This window comes from Thamnophis sirtalis, unplaced genomic scaffold, assembly GCF_051295495.1.
Source record: "Thamnophis sirtalis isolate CommonGarterSnake01/CBP01778 unplaced genomic scaffold, rThaSir2_p1.2 scaffold_2, whole genome shotgun sequence".
NCBI lineage: Eukaryota > Metazoa > Chordata > Lepidosauria > Squamata > Natricidae > Thamnophis > Thamnophis sirtalis.
Genome location: NW_028261382.1, coordinates 98,432,363 through 98,443,629, shown reverse-complemented (window position 1 = coordinate 98,443,629; position 11,267 = coordinate 98,432,363).

The following is an 11,267-nucleotide window of genomic DNA, read 5'->3' as shown; positions in this document are numbered from 1 at the left end:
ATCTCACCGGCTCAGGGTTGACTCAGCCTTCCATCCTTCCGAGGTGGGTAAAATGAGGACCCAGATTGTTGGGGGCAATATGCTGACTCTCTGTAAACCGCTTAGAGAGGCCTGAAAGGCCTATGAAGCGGTATATAAGTCTACTGCTATTGCTATTGCTGTCACCTCTGTGGGAAAATTCCTGGATTTATATCCTGACAGCAATGTGGAGTCCAGACTTTCTATGCTAAATCTGGAGGTAGTTTCAAAAACTACTTGTCAGGGTTCCAAATAGCATCCCAAAGTAAATCAGAGCCCAAGGCAAAGGATTCCTCAAAGTTCCAATTTATGAAGAGAGCCATGTTGGCACATCTGGGAAAACCTACATCTGAAAGCTTCCCAGTTTTCCCCACCCAGTTGAAAGTTCAAGATCTTGCCCCCCACACCCACAACTGGTAGCATTTCACCCCTGATCTCCACCCTGCTCTCCACCCTGCTCTCGGAGGTGCCTCTTGGTGCTTTTTAGAGTTCCACCTTCTGAGGCAGCATAAAATGGTTGTGGACAGGTCCTGATGGAAGAACCTCTCTGAGTCTGCTTCCTTCTTCCACAATCCATGGTGGCTCTTCCACTTTGGATTATATGTTGTGATTGAAGTCCAATCTTTGGCTTTGTTAAAACCAAACCTCAACCCGACCTTACCTGTCCTTGTCCTTCCCTTGCCGTTGCAAGAGTGGCAAATATTTGCCCTTGTTTTTCCTCTTGGAAGCTGAAGGTCCATCAAGAGTCTCACCTTCAGCAAATCTCCCATCGTGAGCTGGGGTGAAGACTGAGGAGGAGACACGAGTTTCCTTCAGTGCTCTTCCTGGGTGCTTCCCGTGTGGGGTGGAGGTGGGCCCCAAGGAATGCAACCCTAGGCTGCGTCCAAGAATTGTAGGATGAGCTTCCTCCACTTGGCTGATTGGCTCATCCCATAGATGGCAAGGCTGGGGTAGGGCAAGGTGAAGGCGAGCCCAGAGACTGGCCTCCAGAGCCTGCAGGGAATGTCCTACTGTTGAAGGGAAGTATAATTTTCTATCGGCTCGGCTTCTTTCCAGAAGAAAAAAAGGCTGCTTCAGAGAACAAAAGATTTTAGATCAACCGTCTTTAAAACAAAAAACGGAAGTCACGCAGGTAAAGCCGATGAATAATCCGTTGCGGCTCTATCAAGTTTCCCTGTTTCAAAGCAAACATTGAAAAATACCGATGGGCGAGTGAATGAAGGCACCCTTGATGTTCTCTTTTCATTACTCCACCTTTTATTTACGGCCTTCCCATTGAGAACATCCATTTGGTCCCAGAGAGAGGAAGCTGGACTTAATAAAACGCTTTTGCTTTGATCCATGGTGCTCCTGGATTTTCGTTATCTCATCCTGGCACGTCCTTCAGAAACTCCCTCTCATCTAGGTCACGAATCTTTGGAAAATATTTCTCTTTTGTTAGATAAAAAGTCACGAGTTTTCCAGTAATTTCTTGCTTGCTTACTCTGAGTTTCTGGACAGTTTTTAATCTTCCAAAATAGTGGCATCTTTGCTTTTTTGGGGGGGGGGGGTGGGTGTTACCTGGTGAAAGAATATTCTTGCCAGAGACGGATACAGTCCAGACATAATGGCTGGGAGCCATTATGAAATTCAGCAGGTTCTGGAGAACCGGTAGCAGAAATTTTGAGTAGTTCAGAGAACCAGCAAATACCATCTCTGGCTGGCCCCAGAGTGGGGTGAGAATGGAAATTTTGCACTATCCTTCCCCCAGGAGTGGGGAGGAATGGGGGCAATATGCTGACTCTGTAAACCGCTTAGAGAGGGCTGAAAGCCCCATGAAGCGGTATATAAGTCTAACTGCTATTGCTATTGCTATTTTGCAATATCCTTCCCCTGCCACGCCCACCAAGCCACGCCCACAGAACCAGTAGTAAAAAAAAAAATGAATTTCACCACTGACCCGGAGATAATTATTTCCTTTCCCAGATGCACAAAAGTCCCTGGCCCTTGTGTCTTTATTGCACCATGTGAGGTGTGTGTTAATTGCCCTGCATTGCCTTACCTGGAGTGAGCCTTAATGTGTAATTACAGGGTTTTGATTCAGAGAATGGCGAGGCAACTGCTCTGGAGAACCACACAGAGGAGAAGTCTCTGGAACATAATAGACTTGTTAACTCTGGTCTTATTTCCAGCCCCAAGAAATCTAATGCATGCCTCCCATGGTACCTGCAGGATAACAGAGGCTCCGTGGTGTCTCTCTGAGGCCTTCTGAAGCCAACTGGGACCCCTGGGACATCCTGAGGCCAGCAGCCTTTGCAAATAGGTTACAGCTGGAATGATACACGCAGCAAAGGAGAAAGTGAATTTCAGAAAATGCTTCTTCTCGGCATCGGGTGGAAACACAAAACCCACAAACAGAGACGAATGTCGAGAGGGATTCGGTCTCAGTTCCACCTGAGAGCCTCAAGCGAGACCATCGTAGCAATCCAACTGGAGTCAATCACTCAATTCGGGAAATTGAGCCACGCTGCCTCAATGAGCTTCCAAGCTTAGAAGTTGACATGTTCAGAAGCCGCTTTGGGTGTCCAGATGCGGGCAGCTGTTCCAATCTGGCGCTTCAGAGGTCGATTCAATTCAGGGCTTCCTTTCAAAGCTTTCTCACATTCAACCCTCCTTTGAAGGCTCACACAGCCCCAGGTTTTGTTTTAAAAATTCCCAGTCTAGCTTTTTACAACCCTTGGGATTCCTTGCTTAACTTCCTGAGTAAAAGGCAGAGGGAGTATTCAGCTTGTTCTGACAAATTCTGGAGAACCGGTAGCGGAAATTTTGAGTAGTTTGGAGAACCAGCAATTACCACCTCTGGCTGGCCACGCCCCCTTCTATTCTCTGCCTCCCGAGTCTCAGCTGATTGGGAGGAAATTGAGATTTTGCAGTATCCTTCCCCTGCCATGCCCACAAAGCCACGCCCACAAAGCCACACCACTCCCACAAAGCCACACCCACAAAGCCATGCCCACAGAATGGTAGTAAAATTTTTTTGAATCCCACCTCTGGTAAGAGGACACAAGTTTAAAGCAGAATGTGGAATGGAGAGGGGTGGATCCTGAAGTTTTCATTCCTTGCTTCTTTTCAGCCTGGATCCCTTCTGCATCTCTCCATCAAGGTGTTCCAAACAAGTCTTCTGTCCTTCGGAGGCTTCGCAGAATAGAGTTTGTCCTTTGGCCAAATGGAGTTTTCAAAGGCCAGGACATGCTCGGAATGCAGAGCGTTCGGGAAAAGCCTTCCTGGTGGAGAAATAAACTTCGTTTGCTGCGACAAGCCGGCAGATACAAGGAAGATACAAGCCGGCGGTCTCAGCGGCATTGCTGGAACATCTCTGGCTTACTGACTGTCACACCGAAGGGAAGGGGACCACATAAAGATGTACCTTTATTTCCCCTTTGCTCAAGAAGCGCAGTTAAGAGGAAATCCAGCCGTTCACAAAAGGCTGCGCTGAAGTGTCTCCTGCCATATATTTTTATCCTCGGAGTCAAAGCAACCGCACAAATAAAACGGCTTCCTCCAGAGACTGGGCAGGAAAGGTGCCCTTGGCAATCCAAAGCCCTCTCCAGAGGCACGTGGGCAGGCACACCGCAACTCCTGTGCCCCCCAAATGCCCCTGGGAAGAAGCTAAAGAAACTGTCAATGCATTCAAGCCCAAGAAAAGCAGCACAGCTCGGCTCCCGGCTGCAGCCGAAACAAAACCTTTCAAGCAGGGGTGGGATTGAAAAACGTTAGCAACCGGTTCTCCCCACAGTTTCTGGTTGGGCGTGGTGGGCATGGATGACTCCTGCACCATAGCAGGGAGGGGGGAGTTTTCACCCTCCCTAGGCTCCCGAGGCCCTACAGAAGCTGGAAACAGGCCCATTTTCAGACTTCCGGAACTTCCGGTAGGCCAATTCTTTGCCCTCCCCAGGCTCCGGAGGCTTTCCTCGAGCCCCCCTGAAGGACAAAAACGGCCTCCCCTTGGGTCCAGAGGCCCTCCAGAGGCTGGAAATAGGGCCGTTTCCAGACTTCTGGGAGGCCCATTTTTCATCCTCCCAGAGTCTCCGCGTGGGCCTAAAAAGGCAAAGGTGGGCTGGACCCTTGAGAGAAGGAAGCCACAGTGGCCACAATGGTCACATCCTGGGAGCCAAATACCATGGGATTCTGAGATGGTGTTTTGGGGGTGTTGGTAGACGGAGACAGAAGGTGGCAAGGGCTGGGCTCCAAAATGCCAGGTTTTGTGGGCATGGTGAGCATTTTACAAGGGGTGCCTTGTGAATGGCTTCTTCTAGCCTCAGATATAGCTCTGAAAGGAGGACGTCTTGGTTCTGGGCATGAAAACCAGTCCAGGCCCAACTGCCCAGCGACATTTGCTTCTGCCCCAAATGGCCAGGTCTAAACCAGGCTACCCTGACTTCCAGTGGGAACCCTGTGGAGAAATTGTCCAGATCACCTTCCAGGAATCCCAACCGCTTAGCTCTTTGGGCTGAGCTGAGAGCAGGAAGGAGAGCCCGGCTGCTTCTGTAGCATTTGTCTGCAAGCACCCCAGTCAGGAAAAGGGGACCAAACAGATTTCCACCTAGGAGGGATGGGAAACAGCAGATCTGACAGGTGACCTAAACTGACCTTCAGTCCTTTGGTCTCCATGAAATCACCTGCCAGATTCTTCTCTTCCTCCAGAATGCTGTGGAGAGCGACTGTCAAAGGGATCCTCCAATCTGTGGAGCAGGAGGTTCTCAGGAAGGGCAGCAGGAGGTGTGGGCTCTGCCTGGGGGAGGGGTGTCCCTTGGAGGACCACTGCTGTGGAGAGGGGTTCTTGAGGTCATTGTGCCTCACCCCTGTTTGGTTCGGAACCCAAATGGAAGCATTCCAAACAGGTAGGGATAATGACTCCCTGAAATTTGGACACTGTCTTCTACCAGTGCCATCCCTGCAGCCATGGGGCACTCTTTAGTAGGGTTGACTCCACGCCACAGGGACGATGCCCATCTCAGTTCAGAACTAGCCTACATCTGGGGACCTGGCTTTCCCAAGTGAAGAAGACCCAATTTGCCTTTGCCCATGCCATTGGTTTGCCTCCCCAGCCTGCCGCTTCCTTCTGACCGGCCAACGGAAGCCTACTGCAGATTGCTGCCTTATCTCTCTGTGAGCTGAGAAGCAGGAGGCCGAGGCCACAGGGGAAGTCAACCTGGCAGCTCCGGGAGGAGGGACTGCGCAGCAAACACTGGTGATCAAAGACGGCCAGCATCTCTCTGCGGGCTAACTGGCTCATCAGCACAGTCCCGGCTGCTCCATCCTCGCTGCTGCTGCCGCTGCTGTCCTCCATCCACGACTTGATCAAAACCCTGGCTGAAACTTATCTGACCAGACATGTGTGCGAGTGAAGAGGCTCGGGAGCGGCTCTTTGTGCTGCCTGGTGAAATATTCACAGCAGCAATGACAGAGGAGAGGCTGGGCGAGGGAAGAGGCAGCCCCAGAGGAAGCCATGCGGTGGCCTGGACCGCTGAGCCGGGCTGCTGGTGGTGTGGAGGGGCGAGGCTGGTCCTGGGAGGAATGGGCGGCCTGCCTCTTGTCTGCTCCAGCTGACCCAAGTGCAGGGCACAGCCTTGGCAGAGAGAGACCAGGACCATGAGGGCGAACCTATGGCACGCGTGCCCAAAGTGGCACACGGAGCCATGCTGCCTGGCACATGTGATGTCACCCATTCCTCTTCTGGGTTTCTGGTGCGCATGGGCATGCGACCATCAGCTGGCCTTTGTGTGTGCAGCAGTGCTGGTCTTTCATTTTCCAGCTGATCGGCACGTCTGCATGCATGGCAGTAACTGGAAGACTTGCTGGCTGGTGTGCATGCTCACGCCAGAAGTGCATTTTCTGGTGCCTGCGTCCCCTGGGCAGCTTCTCTTCCTTGTCGTGGCCCAGACGAGCCTGTATGTGTGTGCGAAGTGCTCCCTTTCTGGCACTTGGTGCTGAAAAGGTTTGCCATCACTGGAGGGCCCAACCAAGAGGCAGGAGGGAGGCCCTTGAAATCCAGCTGGGTGTCCTTGGGCCAGCTGCTCCCTCTCGGCCCCTCACAGGGCTGTTATTGTGGGGCTAAAAGGAAGAGGAAGGGGTGCTACATGCGTTCACTGCCTTGAGTCACTTATTCAAAATAATAAGGGCGGAATGCAAGTAAGTAAAATAAGCCAAGAGGCTGCAACATTGGCCATTGCATGCTGGGAGTTGAGGTCTGCACCTCTTGTCTTAAGAGACATTTGGCTCCTCAATGTCCCTCAAACCCCCAGGTCCCCTTGCGGCTCATCAGCCGGTCTGTCAGTAAATGAAATGTGACTCATGGAGTCCAGACAGGTTGGTGCCCCTCCAACAACAGAAGGCGAGTCCTTATTTCTCGGCTCCTTGTGAACCCTGGGTGCGTCTTTGTCATGACTGCCCAGGTTGGTGGCTTGGATATAACCCTCCCATCCCTCCCTCCCTCCCTCCTTGAGAATCAGATTTATCCTCTTTTATGAAGAATTAACTTCTTGGCGCTGATTTATGAAGAGTGGCAGGTGGTGATGGCAGAACAGAGCTCTAATACGTTCATCATAAACGTCCTGTAATTATTCCTAAAAGAGTTCATGTTAATGGCTCCCATTAAAATTCATATTTTATTTCTACATAACGAAACGTCTCCCTGCAATCTCTCAGATATGTCCTTCAACTGAGGAGCAGCCTCCTGCTTCTTGGTAGGGGCCCCGGTGCTGTTCGGGTGACAGTTTCAGACAAACACGAGGCGGCGAAGGCAGGTCGCGCATATGCCGCCTGTTCGGGAGACGTGACTTGACTGACAGCTGGGACATTTCTTGTCACATTACGTCTTCACTCAAATATGACGAATGTTCATTCACGCCGATCAAGGGACACTTTCTCCCTTTTAAAAGAGAGAGACGGAGCGCTCCCTCGCCTAACTCCTATTAAGAGCAGCCGCATTGTGTTGAGGAAACAATGGCTCCCGTTGGAGGGGCTTTTAAGGCAACTTTTCAGTTGGCAGGTGGGAGCCGAATTGCTACCTTTCCCCATCAAGAAGAGTCCGTCAACGGAGGAGCCACCCTGGAGGCAGCTGTCGCTCAGACGGCCGACTCCATTGTGTCTTCGGCAGCTGCAAAGGAACCATCGCTTCGGCAACCTTCGCTGTTCATCCTCTAGGTCAAAGAGAAGAGAGTACACAGCGATGAAACGGCAGCTACAAGAAGGGCTGATCTGCAGCTGACAGGGGCCTGGATCACAGGAAACAAACTTGGCCAGAACAGGAGAGAAGAAAGGAGGGAAGGAAGGAGGGAATGTAGGAGAGAAGGAAGGGGGGAAGGAAGGAGGAAAGGAAGGGGGAAAGGAAGGAGAGAAGGAGAGAAGGGGGAAGGAGGGAAGGAGGGAAGGAGGGAAGGAGGGAAGGAAGGAGGGAAGGAGAGAAGGGGGAAGGAGGGAGGGAAGGAAGGAGGGAAGGAAAGAGAGTAGGAGAGAAGAAACAAGGGAAGGAAGGAGGGAATGTAGGAGAGAAGGAAGGGGGAAGGAAGGAGGAAAGGAAGGAGGGAAGGAAGGAGAGAAGAAAGGAGGGAAGGAAGGAAGGAGGGAAGGAGGGAAGGAAGGAGGGAAGGTGAGAAGGAGGGAAGGGGGAAGGAAGGAGGGAAGGAAGGAGAGTAGGAGAGAAGAAACGAGGGAAGGAAAGAGGGAGGGAGGGAAGAAGAAGTAGGACCGTTGTAAGATAAGATGGATCTATGGGATGGTAAGAAAGCAATCTTCAAGTATATTGTCAACTGTAGGGGAAAAATTGTTATAAATACATATTATTAATAACAGTTATGAGATCATATAATTGTGAATGTATATATGAAATTGATAAAATTAAAAATTAAAAAAAAAAACTTGGCCAGAACTTCCTTAATGTGGCTTTAGGGCAGAGATGGCAAACCTTTGGGGTACCGAGGGCCGAAGAGGGAGGACTTCGCGTGTGTGTGCTCGTCTGAGCCGCAACCAGGAAGAGGAGTTTCCCAGGGGGCAGGCCTTCTGGTTATTGCAGCACATGAGCATGCGCCAACCAGCTGGCCACCTGCATGCTCACGCCAGAAAATGGAAGACCAGTGTCTGGTTGCACAAAAGCCAGCTGATCATCACATGTGCAGGCGTGCCAGAAACCCAGAAGAGGAACGGGTGATGCCATGCATGCCGGGTGACATGGCTCTGTGTGCCACTTTGGGCAAGCACGCCATATATTCTCCATCACGGCTTTAGAGCATTGTGTGGACTCAGTGAAAATGGCTTGCAAATTTTGATTTGCGGTTTGGGACACTCTATGAAGTCCTACGTCCCCTTCTGGCTGAAGCAAATTCAGTGGTCAAAAATGGCCCCAAAGGAATGCTTATTAATCCTCAGTGGGCTGATAGACCCTCCGGCCAATCCCTAGGGGGCAAAGGAAGGCCAATGATAGAAATCTCATCCCCCCCCACCCCAGAAAGGTACCATGAGGCAATTGTCACGTTGCCTTGTTTTCATAGTAAGACAGTTCCCAGGCCTGTTCCAATCTTCTGATTTCAAATGGCCCAAGGCGGGGGGGAGGAGGAGGAGGAGGAGGAGGAGGAGGAGGAGGAGGAGGAGGAGGAGGAAGAGAAGCAGTATATTCTTTCTTTGCCCTTTCTCTTGGCTGTTGATGCCTCCTGCCCTTTTGCAGATGTTTTCAATCAACCAACCAACAGGAAACGGTCAGAAGGAGCTTCCAGCCAGTCATCCATTTAAAGCCTTTTGGGTGAGGGGGCTGGCTAATAATGATCCACTTAGAAGAGGGTTTAATTGGGTAGGCCTGTAATTCAGTGGCACTTTCTGGTCTCGGCACCTGAGGGGGGAGCAGCCGAAGGCAGAAGTTAATGACGGTCTTTGGCCCCTCTCCTCCCTCTCCTCCCCCATCCATCATTCTAGCGTTCCTGCTATTTCTTTCCAGGGGAGGCTCTTACACAACACCCAGGGTGGGATTCAAATGCCCCACTTTGCCTGCTCTTCCAACACACCCACACACCCACGCAGGGCCCCCCTGCATCCAAGGGCTGCTGCCTGAATCAAATTCCCCTGCTTGTCTTCCGGAACTGATTTATCTATTTATCTGTCAAGTGTATAGACACACACACACACACACACACACACACACACACACACACACACAAAAGTTTGGGAAGAAGCCCACAGTTGGTAGCAGTTGTCCAAAGTGGAACCAGTGATGACCAGTAAGGGTGGACTCCCCCTTCATGATCATGATCAAGCAGGAATGCTTTCATTTGGAGAATTGGATCCAATGCATTCATGGCTCCTTTTCTTCCTCTGTTCACATTGACAGATACATACACACACACACACACACACACACACACACACACACACACACACACACACACACACACACACACACACACACACACACATATATATATATATATATATATATATATATATATATATATATATATATATATATATATATATATATATATGTTTTTTTATTTGTGCTGATAAATAAATAAAGGGAGATTAGTATAGATCTATTTCAAGCTATTTAGCTCTCATCAGCTAGCCATACCCTTACTGGGATTTGAACCTGGGCTATATGGCATACTAGGCACACTAGGCAGAGATCTTAGCCATTAGGCCACAGGCTCTTATCCGTTATCAGCGAAGCCAGGGTGAAAGGTATCTATTAGATTTTTACAACCCCTGGTAAGCCCCAATTATGGGAGGAAGCTAACTGCTTCCATCATATATATATGATTTTTTACAACCCCTGGTAAGCCCCAATTATGGGAGGAAGCTAACTGCTTCCATCATATATATATATGATTTTTTACAACCCCTGGTAAGCCCCAATTATGGGAGGAAGCTAACTGCTTCCATCATATATATATGATTTTTTACAACCCCTGGTAAGCCCCAATTATGGGAGGAAGCTAACTGCTTCCATCATCTGTCCTTCGGCTCTTCACAAGAGTCCATCACGACAGAAACCCAATATTTTTACTGTTGCCTTTGTTATATTTGTGTTTTTTTTTAAATTTGTGCTGATAAATAAATAAAGGGAGACTAGTATAGATCTATTTCAAGCTATTTAGCTCTCATCAGCTAGCCATACCCTTACTGGGATTTGAACCTGGGCTATATTGCACACTAGGCATACTAGGCAGAGATCTTAGCCATTAGGCCAAATATATATTTGGGGGAAATCTCCCCCTTGTCTTTTCACAATCGTGGTGGAAACTGCAAAGAAACCAGTAGGATCATCTCTAGGTTTTTCTGGAAAGAGTCCTCGGTGTTCCTGTGCCCACCTTCGCGGTACCTCCAAATCTGGAAGTTTGGAGCTGAACCTCAAGCTTGAACCTCAAGTTTGGAGCTGAACCTCCTGCCCCTCCTTGAAACAGCCGGCCTTTAAGGGCCTCCTATATTATTTCTCTTCTGGTAAGAAATAAGGCTCGGTGCCTTTGATTCATTCGCTCATTTGTTTGCAAGTAATGGCAATTCGATATCTAATCTCTGATCAGACGGCTGGGGTCTGCTCCCTAATAACTCTGCTCTCTTTGGGGGCTGGGCACGCCCGTGGCGAGTGTGCCCCTCGCCTGCGAAAGAAACCTTGGTGTGGTGAGCAAGCAGGGAGGAGGGACGCAGCCCCCCACCCTCTCAATAACGGGAGACACAGACAACAATAGGAAACAAGGCAACTAATTAAACTGCCTCGGAATCCATTTCCAGCTTTCTTGCGGTATGACAGCACAGGCTGCCCAGTCCGAAGGCAGCCATTAAGGATTGGCCGGCAGATAAATTGATGGATGAGATGGCTTTGCAATCGGGGTGGAGGCCGAGTGGGGAACGCCAAGGCCAATCCGAGGTGTCTGATTTCATTCCGTGGGTTTTCCTCCGAACCGCAAACGCCAAGGGCTCTGCTGGGACAGTTTCGCATCAGTGGCTAAAATAGCAATAGCAACAGCCCTTAGACTTATATACCGCTTCACAGTGCTTTCCAGCCCTCTCTAAGTGCTTTACAGAGTTAGCCTCTTGGCCCCCCAACAATCTGGGTCCTCATTTTATCCGCCTCGGAAGGACGAGTCAACCTTGAGCCTGGTGAGGTTCGAACTGCCAAACTGCAGGCAGCCGGCAGTCAGCAGAAGTAGCCTGCAGTACTGCACTCTAACCACTGGGAGGGAGGGAGGGAGGGAGGGAGGAAGGGAGGAAGGAAGGAAGGA